At 42.1% G+C, this 12,673-nt stretch overlaps 1 protein-coding gene across 1 annotated transcript in view; it reads right to left on the bottom strand.

Annotated features, from left to right (window-relative positions):
* LOC124596347 (neutral ceramidase-like) overlaps positions 1–12,673 on the bottom strand; it is a 250,713-nt gene that overhangs the window by 158,438 nt on the left and 79,602 nt on the right. The gene's annotated exons all lie outside the window — the stretch shown is intronic.

Here is a 12,673-nt window from a genome sequence, read left to right as displayed (position 1 = left end):
GGACTGAGCACACTTATCGGTTGTAGTGCTAAACGCAAGGAGTCTGCCCACACCCGTTTTTTGAAAACTCTCAGTGAAGTGATGTTGCGTGAAGCATGCTACAAGAAGTACATTAATGAGAGAATGATAGCAGCTAGCCTTCTATATCCTCACGAACCAACAGGAGTGTTACGTCGGTCGCAGGAAAAAGGTCAGTTCAATTTCAAAGAGAAATTCTTCTTATTTGCAAAAGAGAATTCTGATGACTTTTTAACTAAGCAGTTAAGATTGCCATATGCCAAACCAAATTTTGTTTACAAAGTAATGAAATTGGAAGTGCAGTCGACAGTATTAGAACAGGCTAAACGACGTGGTGATGAATTTGGTCAACAAGTGATAGAGCGGATTCAAAATGTAAATGATTTGGTTGCCGCAGATGGGTGATACCACAGATTTTGCTACAGAACGTTCTTTCACCGTGTTTCAGCTACTGGACAGAATCGAGGTTACCGACCTGCAGCACAAGTAGATGAAGGCATGGAGGCTATATTTGCGTACCTGGAAACCAATAAGGAAGAACGTCAGTTTTCTATGGACGATCTGTTAGAGCAAATACCCACATCATCTCGTCCTGATATTCGAACTGTCAAGGGTCGCCTTTTCCAGAAATATGGTGACGATGTGGTGATGGCTGAAACAGCTTCAAAGCCAGGCACAAGAAGATGCTGACGTTATGATTGTAACATCTGCCATTTCAAGAACCAAAGATTTTGGAAGTGTTGTCATTGTAGGAGATGATGTTGATCTGCTTTTGCTCATGACCGGTTTGGGGCAAGGCATTGAAAACTTATTTTTCTTAAAGCCAGGAAGAGGAAATGCAGAAGACAAGTGGTTTTCCACTGCATCTTACAAGTTTGACAGTGAATATATTCTGTTCACTCACGCCTTTAGCGGATGTGATGCAACATCCGCTTTTTTTGGTCAAGGAAAAATTAAGTGCTGCAATATTGTTGCGAAAAATGAACACCTAACCTCAGCACTTTGCACGTTCAATAAACCACATGCTACCAGTGAAGAAATAATAACAGCAGAGAACAGGTTACTATCGCATTGTATAGTGGAGGTGTCAGCAGTTCCCACACACTAGACCATTTGCGGTACCAGCTATTCGCCAAGTCTGCCACAAAAAGCAAACTGAATCTTGCACGGTTGCCACCTACACAAGATGCTGCACAACATCATTCGTTGCGGACTTACCAACAAGTCCAAAGTTGGATGGGAAACTGGAAACCTCCTGAGAAATGGGGCTGGAATAATAGTGACCACGGTCCAATACCCGTTATAATCAGCCAAGATCCAGCACCTGAAGCACTTCTTCACATTGTTTCATGCTCATGCAAGCTGAACTGTGGCGGAGCGTGCTCCTGCAGAAAAAGCGGGTTTGAAATGTTCTTCAATTTGCAAGAAATGTATTGGGGTCCACTGTGAAAACGTGCCAAAATTTTTATATGAAGACAGTGAAGTTATGTAGGATGTTGAGGAAACCGCTGACGAAATCAACGAACTTGCTGAGGCTGACTCGCTGTTTAATGAAGCGGTCAATCTGGGATCAACTCTATGTACAGACCCTGAATCCGCAACTCAAGGTATTTCTGGTGACACTGAGGAACCTGGCCCATCAAAACGTTGGAAGTGATGCTCATACCGGTCTCAAGATAAGATCAATGTGATTTATTACAATAAGCGCGTCCGAACCTGCTGTCACTAACACACGACCGTGCAGCGGCTCTCGGCTCGCAAGTAGGCGATATTACAAGTATTACACACCCAGAACTGTTAACTGACAATGCATTTTAATTGTAATAAAGCTACTTATTTTTAATGTCGACTGTGTGGCCTTTATACACAAGAATAATTACCAACCTAATTAGGTTGCCTATTGCACTAATAATAGTTCAGTTTCCTGAGACAATTTATTTTGTTTGTTTGTGTGTGTCTTAATGATGTATTTTTATATTTATAGTTTTATAAATACCAGGGCTGAGGTGGCCCATAGTGAACTTCAGGTAGTGATGTAAGAATCACAATACTTGGGTGCCCAGCACACCTCATATTGCATACAGAGAAATTGAATACCTGAAAGTGAAGTGGTAAATTCCAACATATAGCATGATGTATACTACACAAACAGAAACTGAAAAAAAATAGTGTTCAAAAATTAGGTAATTTGTCACTCTGCTCGCGATTTGAATAATTGGTATTTTTTGACGCGCTGTAGCGCCTTAGATACTGGGAGTAGAAAAAAATGGTAAGAATCAAATTAGTAGAGAATTTTGTGCGCTTTAAAAAAGAAAACAGACGTTAAAGCGATAGGAGCAAATGAAACTGAGATATTTTGAAAAAACTGAAAAAAGTTCGAAATTTTCGAAGTTTTTTGACTGCAGAAAGTTTTCCCAAGAGAAATTTTGTTGGCAAAACTTGGTTTTGTAACCTTTCCAACAATATGAACGAGTTAAAAAAATAAAATCTTCTACCCCACCTTTTGCAAGCTATATCTGCAATTTGACTGGACTAATGTGGGCAGGGCCTCCAACTAGCACGTGAATTTGACGGTCTGGCGCGCCAGTTGTACAGAATTTAGTTCGATACCCATCAGGAGGTCATCCGACAACTCTGTCAATCAATGCAAAGCCGAATAACTGCTTTCATAAGGACTAAAGGTGGATCAACGAGTTATTTATTTGCCCTCTTTTGTCTTAGCTTTGAAAACAGACTTCTTAACAAGAGTTCTTCCTTTCTGCCTTTCTGTCTTCGTATGGGGCTGCCAAGGAGAACTCTATCGCGTTGTCAGCTAGTCTTCCTGATAGTGCAACAAGGAAAGTTAGGGGTCGTTTGTACTGTATAACTCACCTAACAAATAACCGTCCCTACTCGTTATCACCGATTTCATTCAATTTTGTGGCCTACGCAGGGCTCGGCCATAAATCAAAGTCACAGAAGTGGGAGCTTCAGATGAAGTATTTACAGAAAAACAGTATTGTCGGCATGGGTTTGGAAAGACTTGAGACATTTATGTTATCCTGGTTTCCAGATATTGGGTGGCGCAGTGGAAAGAGTAAAAAACCGTAATCCGAGTTTGCTGGGGTCGAGTCAATGTGGAAGACACTCTTTTGTATTTCTATTTTCAATTTTTAAGTTACCTACTATTTACAGTGCAAATAAACTGAATTAATATCTTCATAAAACGGGGACAAAGTAAAGTCTAAGGAAAGTTTGAGACTGCAGTGAGTTTCCAAGAAGCGACTGTACCTACAGCGTCCACGAGGACTCTGAAAGTACTCCCAAGAAGGGATTGTAGTTAAAGATTACTGAACTTCGTATTCTCTTAGTATCAGCTTGAGTTTAGAGCACCTCTCGGCAAATGCACGTCACAAATAGATCCCCGGTGCAAGATGCCGGTTTTTTCGATAAACATCGCACAACTTGTGTAAATCATCAACTGTAGTATAATAAATGTATCTAATTTTACATACGAAGTTCTCGTGTGCTCCTTGCAATCCGTTCCTGAATATTGAATTGCAATCCCAAATTTCCGTTGGTCATTTATTTTCATGCGTTTTATGAACATACTAATAAATGCAATATTTTTAGCAATATTTCTGTTTGTTTGCAGAATAAATAAAGTAGACATTGAAAATAAAGCAAATAAAAAACCTTTCTGCATAGAGATTCGACCCAAGACACCCAGATTACTGTTCCTTATTCTTACCGCTGCGCCAAACTTTCGTTGGAGGATACGCTGCAGTAAATGTTTCATGTGTCACCCCATCCACAGCATAAATACTATATTTCCTGACCGATTGACCATTTGGAACTCACTCTAATGGCACTTTCATTTCTGACCAAGCTTTGTATATGTCGTAAATTTGGACGAAATCATTGATGACGAGCAGGCGTGGTTCCCATATAGGTCAATCACAACGTTAACTTAGACAGCTATTCCAAACAGCATGCAAAATGTGTGTAACACTAACTCAGTGAAGGACGTGTTTCGGCTACCGCACTACGCAGTCGGCAACGACTCAAAATAATTTCGTCTCATCGCACGTCACAAGGTTTTGTGGTTCTAGCGTCTCCTTTGCTAGGTGCAACCGCTCTTCTTAATAACAGGCAAACAGCCGATAAACTGTGCGCTCAGAAAGCTGCAGCATCGGAAATTCTGCGAGCTTTGGATGCCATTTCGCTTATCGGAAATTGCGCGCCTCTCAGATTGTGAAAGTTATGAGACACAATATGCGGAAAGTTCGGTGTTCACAGACAACATTTTTTGTTGTTGCAATTTTGGAACATCACAATAATCTTTACGGACCATTTGCTCCCAGGAGATGAGTTATAAATATCACATCTTATGTCAAAGAGGAAGCAGAAAGTTGCTGTGAAGGTTCATAGAATTTAAAGGGAGGGATGCATTTATTGCCACCTATCTGAAGTTCCCACCTCAAAGTGGAGTGAATAAATTGGTGTCAGTAAAATTGATGCCACCTGAGCGCTCGCGAACTGTGATCCGGAATATGAAAGGTTTATATAGCTCAAACAGTGATGAGAAATACTGTAATTTTATTAATGTAGAACTACGTGCAAATACACTTCTCGGGTTTGCAGCCAGATTCTATTGTGTAAATCCCACATTATTTCATCGATTAAACTGATCAACATCTTCAGATGGTGGTAGTTGCTGCTGTCACTGCAGTGAGACGCGACAGCTGCCCGAGAAGGGTATCTGCAACAGATCCGTCGGGAAAGCCTGAAAATATAGAAGTACATATTTCGAGACTACCTGTCTACTGGTGCATAACATTTTTCACAGTTATAACACGTAATCGGTACACATCCGTCAGCCACGAATAAAAAAGGAATTCTTATACCTCTGGAGCTATAGGTCACAGAAAGGCAGTGTCAAGTGCTGGGGCAGATCATATGGACCACTTGTATGCCCAACAGTAACTATTCTGCAGTACAGGGTCAAACACACTTCCTCCAGTTTATGCAAATGGAGCAAATAGGTTGTTTCTTTTTGCATTATGTGCAGTCTATAGTTCACCTTAAGGGGCTTACTGAGGCGCTATTTAGTTCGTCAGTGGTTCCTGTCAAAACTTGAAAAATTTGGTTGTTGGGTAGCAAAACCGAGCGGCGGATTCCAAGGCGGCTAAGCATAGCAGATGACTCAAATTTGTATAGTATTTTCTCACCGAAGATTCCGATCACGCACAACCTTGAAATTTTTCCTGATGCCCTTATCCCTTATCGAGAGACAGCTGTTTAAAGTTAACCTACCTGTACACTTAAGCTACGCACGAAAAATTCTGTGCGAGGCGAAATCTAGATAATAAACACAAAACACTGCTCAAATCTTACTGGTATATCTTCAGGTACTTATCTAGAAATGACATCTTGCCTTTTTCAAAAACATTTATCCGTTATCGAGAAACACTACAAAAACAATGTTTCTGAGTACCAAACCCGAAACGCTGATTCCAACACGGCTATGCATAGTAAATGGCTGTAATTATTGAGTTATATTCCAGATATCAAAATGTCGAATAGCCGAGATACACAGTTTCAAAAGTACACTACGTGTACACGTAAAGTAAGGACGTAATACCAGGTGAGAGTCGAAAATAGAGTTTATAAAGTGACATAGCATGGAGAAATATGCTGCAAAGTGTGTCATTCAGTCAATTGTTACAAGCAGCCACATGTTATTAAAAAATACAATCCCTTCAAAGGATCATTCAGAGCAAGGAAAGTTCAGGATTACAACAGAGATGATCGCGATCTAACGGGTCCAAAAGAACTGTTCACCAAGACGAACGGAATGAGCGAGGAACGAATTCTAAGGGACGGTCTTTCATAGTTCACTTCGGTCGCGGCTTTCTACTTCTAGTTCCTGGGAACGGGAAACGATCGGTCTCGTTCCCGCAGTGGCACGTCGGCCGGTCTCGTTCCAGTCTCGGTCCCGTTCCCGTCTGTCTTGGTCTCGGTCTCCCTCAGCCGGACTCGTTCTCCGAGTGGCCACTCGTCGTAATTCCACTGCCGATTGATCCTAGTTAGTTCAGTATCGAGTTGTTATTCGTTTCGATCGCAGCGCACGCCCATTCTAGATCTGTTTCAAACCTTTCTTGAAGTCTGAATCTCTGGTTCTTTTCGTATTCTATTCCGTGCCCACGACCGGTAATTAAAATGTATTTCATAATTACGTAAATTACGTGGTATGTAATACATACTTCTTTTCAGGTAACAAAAGGGCACATCACTATTTGGATAAACAGCATAAGACGTACAAAAAGGCAACTTTTTTTTGTTATTATGCATGCAAAGGATGTCGACATGGCACATATTAGTGGCCATTTTCTTTGTTCTTTTGATCCAAAAAATGGCTCTGAGCATTATGGGACTTAACCTCTGTGGTCATCAGTCCCCTAGAACTTAGAACTACCTAAACGTAACTAAGCTAAGGACATCACACACATCCATGCCCGAGGCAGGATTCGAACCTGCGACCATAGCGGTCGCGCGCTTCCAGACTGTAGCGCCTAGAACCGCTCGGCCACCCCGGCCGCCTTTTGATCCAAAAAACAGCGTGTTTGTTGTTATGGAAGGCGGACTGACGTGCAACCTAATGAAGCCTGCGCTTCATAATCGAGTGTCTGGTGACACATTCTGTAAAGAGAATTTGATAACTCCTACAGTATTATTTCAGAGGTACAGGGTGCGCATGAAAAATCGGCCCCGAGTACTAGACTTCTCATTGTCATCCACCAATGGTCATCTATTGTTTCGAAGTTGTTATTTGTATTAGCTTATTTGTTATTTCTTTACTGCCTAGTTATTACATGTTTATCTATTCTGCTCATAGTGGGCAAAAAACCGTGCGTAATTGGCGAGCAGTCTGTACTCGGGGCCGGTTTCTCATGCGCCACCTTACATTATTTCACTGCAACCAGCCACGTAACGCTACGGTTGGCTAAACGAGAGGTTTTGCACAATCACGAAAATTACTTCTACAAATGTGTGAGAATTCTGTAATGAATAAAAGCTCTGTACTCCAGGGGGTAGGCAAGTGCCCCCTCTTGGCGCCTTCCGTCTTCATTCACAGGTGCTACTAATTTTTCATAAGAACCATATACCACGCACAAATGAACGGTGATCGAGTAAAAATAAACAGTTCCCAAAAAAGATAGATCACCAGTGAACTATTTCCCAAGGACGAACGAGTTTGACCATCTCTACATAATAATAAAAATAATTTCGTGTGGTTCAATGGACGGTGCAAGTCTTTCAAATGCACGCCGCTTTGCCGATTTGTTTGCCCGCAATCTACCCTAGTTGTCCAACTGGGAAAAGGGACCAAAAGTTTAACGTAGCATCCGAATCACGTGTCGTACCTGACGACTCTTCACGTCAGTGAGAGATTAAAATTGCCGTGGTACGAACCGGAATTCGATATCGCAACCTCCCGGGTTCTAGGCACGCGCTTTACCACTATAGCACCATGCCTAACAGTATAAGATTTGCTGGTATGATTTCTCTGTACAATAAAACTCGACAGCAACGGTCGATGGACATGGCAACCTGCGTCATTTCAGTATACCCTAACTATTTTGGATTTCATTCACTTTATTATAGGTACCGGTTTTTTAAATTTTTTTTAACATGGATTATTCTATGTCATCGGTTTTTATTCTCACGGTCTATAGGTAGTTAGGGACGCCCATTATTAGCTGATGGATGGGAGCGGGTGGTAAAATGTGTGCTCATACACCGACCGGTATACAGAGATTAGAATATGCTAGTCTGAGAGCCAAACTAATGTTTCATTAATATTATATTTTTCAATAAACGGTGAAATTTGGGAAAACTCGAAACGATCTAGACTTGCTTAATAACTTTGCCATGATATTACAGGTAAAATTTTGTTACGCCAGTGAATAATGATAGAACTCAGTACAACTGAGTGTGACCAGAAATGTAGAAGTATGAACTACCTGAAGATGATTAAATGTGGCCAGTGTTGAAGAAGCATTAACTAGCGCAAAAGTCGAGCTGAGGTCAGTATAAGCACGTACGTTGTTTATTGTCTAGCACAGGCAGTTGTATAAGTTTCGTATACACTGGACGACGATAATATGTCAGTGAGATTCGTATTGTTTTGCAGCGTGATAAATGTCTTGAAAGTAAATTTGTTAGATGCGCGCCGCGCGGGATTAGCCGAGCGGTCTTGGGCGCTGCAGTCATGGACTGTGCGGCTGGTCCCGACGGAGGTTCGAGTCCTCCCTCGGGCATGGGTGTGTCTATTTGTCCTTAGGATAATTTAGATTAAGTAGTGTGTAAGCTTAGGGACTGAAGACCTTAGCAGCTACGTCAAATAAGATTTCACAAACATTTTGTTAGAGGCGTCAAGGACTTTTTAAATGAAGATCTGTACGTATCAATATCCACCAAGTGATCTGCCAGTTTTTCTCAGTGTCATCTCTTTATGATACACTTCCGGAAATTTCGCCTAGATATTCTTTCCATTTCACTCCAAACATTTCGACAGCCGACAGCATCGTCTTCTTCACAAGGTGTGAGTAGTGTTCTTAAGTGTATTCAGTGCATGGACCCCAACCAGACTACACTACTATGAGCTTTGCGCTGCTATTTACACCACGCGGTTTGATAGTATTTTGTTTTTAGAACTTGCACTGACATTCTGTGAAATGCAGATTCTCTCAGCGTTTCCCAGCTGCTGGACTTGGCGACCGGCGAGATTTTAATACATTACTGCCTTACTCCGAGCCTTGTTGGAATTTAAACCTCGATCGCTGCTTATTAGGTTTTTTGACGTACTAACGGCAGCACTAAGGAGTACGTGGTTATGAGAGCGTCGGCGATGGAAAGAGAACACGAGAACCTTTCTTCCTTTGGATGGACATTAAGGCCATCAGATGTCGATTTAACGACCGCCAATGGTGTTATCTGCGGTCTCATCATGCCGGATTCTTAGACCAGAATTCCTGACCTTCGAAAAGAATAATCCAGAGCTGACATCACCTAAGCTGTGTATAGACATGCGCGATACATTCTCACGAGCAGTTGATGAGAAGTTAGCTGTACAGGGGACGAGCTATACAATATAAAATTTATGCGGTAGGCAGCTGGGCTAAGCAAAAGAGAGCACGCAAAGGATTCGAACCGTCTACTTGCGAGTCGTGAGTCGCTGCACGGTCGTGTGTTAGCGACAGCAGGTTCGGACGGGCTTATTGTAATAAATCGCACAGATCTTATCTGGAGTGAAATTTACAAACGGTAAATTGGTTTATTTATTTAGCGTGTGGCTTACAGAATTATATTCTACCAGTACAAACATTGAAGCTGATACAAGATGAGATATATGATACGAATCAGTACAAGCAGATAGATCTATGTATAGGTAATAATGGAAGCTGGAGAACTGACAGTAGTAAGAAGATGAGAGAAACATTTTCAATCATAGTTGAATATCCAAAAACTTCAGGCAGTTAACTGCTGCAGGGTTTGAGTCTATAAAGTCTTCCCAGGTGCCTATGAATATTCTTTTCGTGAAGTCGTGGAAAAATTTGCTTCGGTGTTTGTTCTGATGTTGTGCAGACGCACTGGGCATCATCGGTAATTCCCTATTTGTGTAGCGTTGCTTTGGTCACTGCGTGGCCAGTTCTAATAAGATTGAGAGGACTCCACATTTTTCTTGGTTGGTTCGCTCCAGGGGCTTGGATGGTCTAACTTCTTATGACTGTGAAAGGACGTCCACTAATTTCTCCACCCATCTCTTAGATTACAGCTTTCTGGGACGAGATGGCCAGTCTTTACACAGATTGGTTTCTCTAGATTTTAATCGGGTGCGTCGCAAGTTGTTCACTGTTTCAATAATTGCAAGTCTGTTGATCCGCCGGCCGGTGAGGCCGACCGGTTCTAGGCGCTTCAGTCCTGAATCGGGCGACCGCTACGGTCGCAAGTTAGAATCCTACTTCGGGCATGGATGTGTCTTATGTCGTTAGATTTAAGTAGTTCTAAGTTCTAGGGGAGTGATGACCTCAGATGTTAAGTCCCATAGTGTTCAGAGCCATTTGAACTTTGTTGATCTTTTGAGTTTTATTCAGTCGTACGTTACAGCTTGTCGTCGGAGATTAGGAGGAGCAGCATTAGCGAGTACTGCTGACAGCCATGGTGTTGGTGTGGATTTAAATGGATACCTGTTTTTTTTATTTTATTTTATTTTATTATTATTATTTATTTTATTTTATTTTATTTTTTTATTTTTTTTTTTGCTTCGTTACTTCTACTCTAAACAGCCTACACACATAGCAGGTGAACCAAACGTGATCACAGCCGTAGGAATGACAGTTACAGGGTATTCGGAAATTCCCGTTAGAAACTTCTAGAACGTGTAGAGGGAAGTGAGTACATAATATGTTGAACTGGAATTCTTGTCCGGAAACGTGCCGTTTCCATGCTACAGCCGTTTGAAAAAAAGTTTGCTCTGTGGCCATGCAACACGGTAGTCATCGTTAGGAGTGCTTACGTCGGATTGGCTGATGTCATTTGACGTCTGTCCTACTTTTCTGACCTGGTTCGAGTCTCGTTCACGTGTGAGTGAGTGTTAGAGCAACATGGCTGAGTACACGTTTGCAGAAAACACCGACATGACCCTTCTGAATGGCGAAGCTCATGGTAATGGAAGATCTGCTGGTCGCCTTTATCAACATCGTTCTCCACAACGTCCGCCTCCATCGCATACTCTGTTCACAACAATTACGCAACGGCTTCGTGAAAGGTTAGCTTCACCGTGAGCGTGGTGCTCCAAGGAGACGCCGGACACCCGAATTGGAAGAAGCCGTACTGCACCACGTTGAAGAGAACTCGTTAACGACAACACGATCAGTTTATTTAGGTATTAATGACCAGAACCGTAAAAGAAGTGATCTACATCTACATCTACATCCATACTCCGCAAGCCACCTGACAGTATGTGGCGGAGGGTACCTTGACTACATCTCCCCTCTATTCCAGTCTCGTATTGTTCGTGGAAAGAAGGATTGTCGGTATGCCTCTGTGTGGGCTCTAATCTCTCTGATTTTATCCTCATGGTCTCTTCGCGAGATATACGTAGGAGGGAGCAATATACTGCTTGACTCCTCGGTGAAGGTATGTTCTCGAAACTTCAACAAAAGCCCGTACCGAGCTACTGAGCCTCTCTCCTGCAGAGACTTCCACTGGAGTTTATCTACCATCTCCGTAACGCTTTCGCGATTACTAAATGATCCTGTAACGAAGCGCGCTGCTCTCCGTTGGATCTTATCTATCAACCCTATCTGGCACGGATCCCACACTGCTGAGCAGTATTCAAGCAGTGGGCGAACAAGCGTGCTGTAACCTGTTTCCTTTGTTTTCGGACGGCATTTCCTTAGGATTCTTCCAATGAATCTCAGTCTGGCATCTGCTTTACCGACGATCAACTTGATATGATCATTCCATTTTAAATCGCTCCTAATGCGTACTCCCAGATAATTTATGGTATTAACTGCTTCCAGTTGCTGACCTGCTATTTTGTAGCTAAATTATATGGATCTTTCTTTCTATGTATTCGCAGCACATTACACTTGTCTACATTGAGATTCAATTGCCATTCCCTGCACCATGCGTCAATTCGCTGCAGATCCTCCTGCATTTCGGTACAATTTGCCATTGTTAAAACTTCTCGATATACCACATTATCATCCGCAAAAAGCCTCAGTGAACTTCCGATGTCATCCAAAAGGTCATTTATGTATATTGTGAATAGCAACGGTCCTACTACACTCCCCTGCGGCACACCTGAAATCACTCTTACTTCGGAAAACTTCTATCTATTGAGAATGACATGCTGCGTTCTGTTATCTAGGAACTTTTCAATCCAATCACACAATTGGTCTGATAGTCCATATGCTCTTACTTTGCTCATTAAACGACTGTGGGGAACTGTATCCAACGCCTTGCGGAAGTAAGGAACACGGCATCTACCTGTGAACCCATGTATATGGCCCTATGAGTCTCATGGACGAATAGCGCGAGCTGGGTTTCACACGATCGTCTTTTTCGAAACCCATGCTGATTCCTACAGAGTAGATTTCTAGTTTCCAGAAAAGTCATTATACTCTAACGTAATACGTGTTCCATGTACTGGGTCACATCTAATCAGTTACTTGTAAAAGAGGTTACGTTACCAATATGTTTTCAAATGGTTGTAGCAAGGAAATGGAACGTTTCCGAACATGGGTTACAGTTCAAAATATTACCTACTCACTCCCCTCTGGAAGTCTTAGCAATTCCTGAACATAGTATATAGCTGAATGTGCCAGTGCTTCTGACTATTGTATTTCATTTCCCAGGAGCCTTTGGAGAGATAGAGGATTGTGGTTTACTTTTTGGAGGAGAAATTTCATCCCGCCGAAGAGATATTACTTAATGGGCAAGAAATGATTGCACGAGTACCGGCAGAGTGTTTATAAGCAAACAGAACACAGCATGTTGTTCTCGGTGGAGAGACGTATACGGACGTTAAAGTAACCTGTGGCGTGCCACAGGGGAGTGTTATGGGACCATTGCTTTTCACAATATATATAAATGACATAGTAGA

This window comes from Schistocerca americana, chromosome 2 (genome assembly GCF_021461395.2).
Source record: "Schistocerca americana isolate TAMUIC-IGC-003095 chromosome 2, iqSchAmer2.1, whole genome shotgun sequence".
Lineage (NCBI taxonomy): Eukaryota > Metazoa > Arthropoda > Insecta > Orthoptera > Acrididae > Schistocerca > Schistocerca americana.
The sequence above is the reverse complement of the archived record's forward strand: the minus strand, read 5'-3'. Positions and strand labels throughout refer to the sequence as shown.